At 44.0% G+C, this 6,739-nt stretch overlaps 1 long non-coding RNA gene across 1 annotated transcript; it reads right to left on the minus strand.

The window, feature by feature from the left end:
- Positions 1 to 1,574: 1,574 nt before the first annotated feature.
- Positions 1,575 to 5,739, minus strand: LOC137436309 (uncharacterized). Its single transcript, XR_010986254.2, has 3 exons — positions 5,636 to 5,739; positions 4,828 to 4,916; positions 1,575 to 1,626 (listed from the first exon to the last, which is right to left on the minus strand). It is a non-coding gene; the product is annotated as an uncharacterized LOC137436309 (long non-coding RNA).
- Between the last annotated feature and the right edge of the window lie 1,000 nt (positions 5,740 to 6,739).

The following is a 6,739-nucleotide window of genomic DNA, read 5'->3' on the forward strand; positions in this document are numbered from 1 at the left end:
CAGCTTACTACTTGTGGCATGACATACATCTTTCTAATTTGTGCCAACTATTTTCTCATATGTTTTCTATTTTATCACTCATGTTACTAGGTTACAGATTTGATTTTATAGAAACCAATATTTAAGATGTAATTTGAATGCTAAGAACAGCATACATCATATGGAAGGTGGTGGTTCGTATGGAGCCTGTGACCACTTGGCTGCATCACCTTCTGGGGGTGCGGCTGTGCCGCTGATGCAATGCCCCCCATTACCAGTAAGTTGGTACTCATTTTGCCAACCTAGGAAAGATGACAGGCTGAGTAAACTCACCTGGTGTTAATTCAACGGCCCGAAAGTGGCTCAAACTCATGACCCCAAGGTGTCAAGGCAGCACCTTAACCAATAAGCGAACACCAGGCTTAGCGTACGGATAAAGAGCATTTGATCTTTTTAGTCAGGTTCACAATGTTTTTTCGTTCAAAATCATGGTAGATTAGCAAACCTATACATTTTGGAAACGTTATTACATGGAAAATCTGAAAATCAATGTTTACATTTGCCAATTCCGACCAATTCGATTCGACCAATTCGACCAATCGACCAATTCCATTCGACCAATTCGACCATTCGACCATTCGACCAATCGCTTCGATCGACCATTCGACCATTCGACCAATTTGATCGATTCGATTCGATTCGATTCGATTCATCGAATTCGATTCGATCGACCATTCGACCAATTCGATTTGCCAATCAATTTGACCGACCTTTGCTTGTGTGGAACGGACTGTGAAAACGATGCGGACTATATTGTCGGATAGGACACCCAGGACGGTGATGATGAACTCTAAATGGCATATTCTATAATCGTGTATGTTTGATGCCATTGACTGCCTGTGTATGTTTGATGTCATTAACTGCCTGTGTAGATGTGAAGTTATACTGACCGCATTTGTATATATGATTTTGCTGACTGCCTGTGTATGTTTGGTGATATGAATTATTGTGACACATTTTGATGTTATTAACTGCCTGTACAAAATGATAACATGTATTTGATTATGCAACTTATCGCGAATATAAAGACAGTATTTTGCAATTCAAAACCTTTGATTCGTGTCTTACCATTCCCCATAGCACTAATTTGATACTTTCATTGGATTCCTTGTCCCTGAAAATATAGGTTTAGTATATTTTAAAAAGTTTTTAGGGTAATTAGAGGCAGAAATAGAACAAAATATGTATTTTACGGTGGCCATTTTGAAAATCCAAAATGGCCGCCATACAGGTATCTCTCCAAATGTAAACATTGATTTTTAGTTTCCTTATGCTATAACCTTTCCAAAAATGTATAGGTTTGCTAATCTACCATGATTTTGAACGAAATATAATTTATTGACATTGTGAACCTGACTATTTGGAAGAGTTACTTTTCGTCACACCCTCTTGAATATGAAGAGTTGTCTCCAACATCTCGAACTGAAGTGCAGGAGGGACCGGACGGCACTAAAAGGCAAATAAGAGAATTACCTGTGAGCCACAGAACAGGAGACAATTGCATCTCATACATTGTTCAATTTTTCATGACTTACCTCTGCTGACGTCACTCTCTTTTTGTATTTGTGCTGTAGTTTTGCCTGCAAACTGCAATGAGACAAATTGTTTGATGTTACTGTTGTTATCAACTGTAGTTTTTACATACAGAGGTCGACGCTTGTTGAAGAGCCAGAGGATAGAGGGTGAAAGGTCTCTCCATTGCCAGAGCATACAAAGACAGATGAGATAGACATGGACCGAACATCAGAAGTGGTGAGGGAGAGTTTCAGATAAACAAAGCAACGGATATAGCATACCAGTCATATCAACATTTGTAGCTACACAGGGGACAGTTTGAGGGACTGAAGGGCCATCATTTTCGATTTCACAGACATTTCCAAGGTGGAATGGTAGTGAGGGCACTGGACTGGCACGACATGAATGGCATCTCAGAGATTGTGGGCTCAAATATGGCTGAAAGGGGTCGTAATCATTGTTTGCACAGCCATGGAAGACCAGATTTCCAGGAGTTTTCCAGGATGAAAATGTTATTTACCAGACATTTAATACAAACGTTATTACGTAACAAGTGACATTAGCACAAACAAACCACAATCGTAATAATGAAACCTTGTTTGTTCTCTCTTATTCCATGTTCCGTTGAATATTTCAGTAATTCCAGCTTCTTCTGTTTTTGCTGAAATAAGTAATCACCAGATTCCGTCGCAGGATTGCTCACATGGTGTGAAGTGCAATTAATCCTTCCGACGTCACAGCGAAATAAATACGCAGAGCTTTTATTCAAAATATATACAATCAAAGGTACCCGGTGTTGGAGGGTAACGCATATTCGCTTTGGAGGGTAACGCATATTCGCTTTGGAGGGTAACGCATATTCGCGTTGGAGGGTAACGCATATTCGCTTTGGAGGGTAACGCATATTCGCGTTGGAGGGTAACGCATATTCGCTTTGGAGGGTAACGCATATTCACGTTGGAGGGTAACGCATATTCGCTTTGGAGGGTAACGCATATTCGCTTTGGAGGGTAACGCATATTCGCTTTGGAGGGTACCGCATATTCGCGTTGGAGGGTAACGCATATTCGCTTTGGAGGGTAACGCATATTCGCTTTGGAGGGTAACGCATATTCGCTTTGGAGGGTAATGCATATTCGCGTTGGAGGGTAACGCATATTCGCTTTGGAGGGTAACGCATATTCGCTTTGGAGGGTAATGCATATTCGCTTTGGAGGGTAACGCATATTCGCTTTGGAGGGTAACGCATATTCGCTTTGGAGGGTAACGCATATTCGCGTTGGAGGGTAATGCATATTCGCTTTGGAGGGTAACGCATATTCGCTTTGGAGGGTAACGCATATTCGCTTTGGAGGGTAACGCATATTCGCGTTGGAGGGTAACGCATATTCGCTTTGGAGGGTAACGCATATTCGCGTTGGAGGGTAATGCATATTCGCTTTGGAGGGTAACGCATATTCGCTTTGGAGGGTAACGCATATTCGCTTTGGAGGGTAACGCATATTCGCTTTGGAGGGTAACGCATATTCGCGTTGGAGGGTAACGCATATTCGCTTTGGAGGGTAACGCATATTCGCTTTGGAGGGTAACGCATATTCGCGTTGGAGGGTAACGCATATTCGCTTTGGAGGGTAACACATATTCGCTTTGGAGGGTAACGCATATTCGCTTTGGAGGGTAACGCATATTCGCGTTGGAGGGTAACGCATATTCGCTTTGGAGGGTAACGCATATTCGCTTTGGAGGGTAACGCATATTCGCGTTGGAGGGTAACCCATATTCGCGTTGGAGGGTAACGCATATTCGCTTTGGAGGGTAACGCATATTCGCGTTGGAGGGTAACGCATATTCGCTTTGGAGGGTAACGCATATTCGCGTTGGAGGGTAATGCATATTCGCTTTGGAGGGTAACGCATATTCGCTTTGGAGGGTAACGCATATTCGCTTTGGAGGGTAACGCATATTCGCGTTGGAGGGTAACGCATATTCGCTTTGGAGGGTAACGCATATTCGCGTTGGAGGGTAATGCATATTCGCTTTGGAGGGTAACGCATATTCGCTTTGGAGGGTAACGCATATTCGCTTTGGAGGGTAACGCATATTCGCGTTGGAGGGTAACGCATATTCGCTTTGGAGGGTAACGCATATTCGCTTTGGAGGGTAACGCATATTCGCGTTGGAGGGTAACGCATATTCGCTTTGGAGGGTAACGCATATTCGCTTTGGAGGGTAACGCATATTCGCTTTGGAGGGTAACGCATATTCGCTTTGGAGGGTAACGCATATTCGCGTTGGAGGGTAACGCATATTCGCTTTGGAGGGTAACGCATATTCGCTTTGGAGGGTAACGCATATTCGCGTTGGAGGGTAACCCATATTCGCGTTGGAGGGTAACGCATATTCGCTTTGGAGGGTAACGCATATTCGCTTTGGAGGGTAACGCATATTCGCGTTGGAGGGTAACGCATATTCGCTTTGGAGGGTAACGCATATTCGCGTTGGAGGGTAATGCATATTCGCTTTGGAGGGTAATGCATATTCGCTTTGGAGGGTAACGCATATTCGCTTTGGAGGGTAACGCATATTCGCGTTGGAGGGTAACGCATATTCGCGTTGGAGGGTAACGCATATTCGCTTTGGTGGGTAACGCATATTCGCTTTGGAGGGTAATGCATATTTGCTTTGGAGGGTAACGCATATTCGCTTTGGAGGGTAACGCATATTCGCTTTGGAGGGTAACGCATATTCGCTTTGGAGGGTAACGCATATTCGCTTTGGAGGGTAACGCATATTCGCTTTGGAGGGTAACGCATATTCGCTTTGGAGGGTAACGCATATTCGATTTGGAGGGTAACGCATATTCGCGTTGGAGGGTAACGCATATTCGCTTTGTGACGAGAATATGAAGAGAGCGGGGTGGGAAGAGTGATCTCTGCGCGTGATCAGGATCAATTCAAAGTCGGTGTTAAACTACAGGTTTGTTTTCCGATTGGTGTTCAAAATATAACATTCAATTTAAAACAAATTGTTCCTCGATCATAAAGTAACGTTTGTAGACAGACAGACAGACAGACAGACAGACTCAACGAACTGCTTAGCCCTGCCCTTTGCTTTGTGTGCCCAGAGTAATACATTTCACAGAAAGGTTTAAACATACACACGTAAATGTTTTTGAAACACAAGGAATATCTGGAATGCGTAAAAAACAGGGGAATGGAGAGAGGAGTTTTGTCATGTGTTGCTGGGACTGAAATGATATGCAATTGTGCTGACCCTTTTCAAAGTTTTCTTTCTGTACCCATCTTGCACAGGCTGCCTCCATTTTTGAAAGTGTTTCTTCAACAATGTGTGGGATGTGGAGCCTGTTGGAAAACGCAAATATTTTACAAACAGTAGAAACATGCACTCTATTTGGGAGCAGCCTGGGAGAGAGGGGTGGTGATGTCTGGGGGCCTCCGATGTCCGAGGGCCTTTCACTCTCTCACCGCAGGCAGGTTTGGTGGTCTTTCTTCTACCGACTACTCCTCTCCGGCCTAGCTCCCCCTGCTCTGTCTGTGCTCCGTCCCTCAAGTATTCCTTCAGGACGCACAAGATCCGTCAGCCCTCTTCTGGTGAAACTGCCAAAATCTGGACGCAAAACTCAGATAAGAGTGCTTCCATTTTAGTCCTCGCCTTCCTCCTCTTCCATCAATATTACCAATTGTTTTGTATTGGTTGAGGTGATGCTCAGCATGGCCAAATATTACACATTGGGTCCATCTGCACTAAAGTTACACCTGTGACCAAGTGAAGCAGCAAAAACTCCGCCATGGCATTACCAGAAGATCAAAGCAAAAAGTTTGGAGCATTCACGGGAAAGGTTACTGTGATGAGAGGAAGTTGTTTGTGTCACTGACGTGAGGGACAAGCAGCCACCACCGGCAAAGAGAGGAAGTCGTTTGTGTCACTGACGTGAGGGACAAGCAGCCACCACCGGCAAATTGAAAAAGAAACAAAACAACAACAAAACATTTTCAGGTGTCTCTTCTTGCGCTTGTAAATGAGATAATTTATTTTGTGAAGTTTGAATCTCAAAACTCACCAGTTGGCAGCTCTTCATCAACAGATGCATTTGATACTTGAGGCTCAGCATTCCTGCAGAAAATGAAGATTTTGTAAAGCCGTCGTTAAATAAATGTCACAAATAAGAAACATCGTCAGAATAAGAATGCAGTCAGGCAGGTGAAAATCAGACTGCATCGGTTGTTTGTGTTTTCTGCATTCACACAGCACACAGCAACACTACACTGTGCTACCCTACCAAGCACCTTCATACCTGATATCTCTACTCACCTTCACTCCTTCATTCCTCTTTTTTCCCACCTCTGCAATAAACTCCCTCACTCTCTTCAATCCCACTCCTCCCTCCAGGTCTTTAAAACAGCTGTTCACCACCATCTCTTATCTTCCCCCATCCAAAACCTTGATCCTTTCTACCCCCGTTAATAAACCCCAAATCCACATTTTTCAATCTACAATCCTCGACTTCATTCCTGAAATTCCTTGTAGTGTCAATTTGTTTTGTACCGTGTACCCATTCCACCCCCTCCCCTCCCCCTGCCCCCCCAGCCCTCTCCCTTCTGACAGATCTCCCGATGTCCCTGTTCTCTACTGTTGTGTTTGTGTGCTTCCCTCTCTCTCCCCGTTTTGTCTCCACCTCCCTTTATTGTATGTTTTATGTGTCCGTTTATGTTTCTTTGTGATTAATGTCAGCTCTTACACGAGCCTCGATCTTGTATACCAAAAAATAACAATAATAATAATTCACATCCGTCTCTTCAGATCAGGTATCTCCTGACGCTTGTCATTTGCACTTCTCGATAGACATTCGTATCACCTTTAACTTTCTCTTCTTCGTCAGATACCTCTCCCTTATTTTGGAGTCTGGCTGTGGGAACAGTTGTAGCAGTGGGAACAGGTGCGGGTCAAGATTTTCACAAATCGGTTGACCAATCGTGTTGTTGACTGGCAAGAATTTGACATTTGTTCAGGGTGCCGGCAATAATTTGTCAACTCTTCGCAAGAGACACGCCAACCCGGTTAAACTAGAAATGCACGAAGTAGAGAGCATCCCTCCGCAAGTTACGTTTTGTGTCCCACTGAATAGGCCGGATCTGGATTCGGACCTGAACCAAAATACGCAAAT

The sequence above is a fragment of the Myxine glutinosa genome, chromosome 11 (assembly GCF_964187855.1).
Source record: "Myxine glutinosa chromosome 11, kmMyxGlut1.1, whole genome shotgun sequence".
Taxonomy (NCBI): Eukaryota; Metazoa; Chordata; class Myxini; order Myxiniformes; family Myxinidae; genus Myxine; species Myxine glutinosa.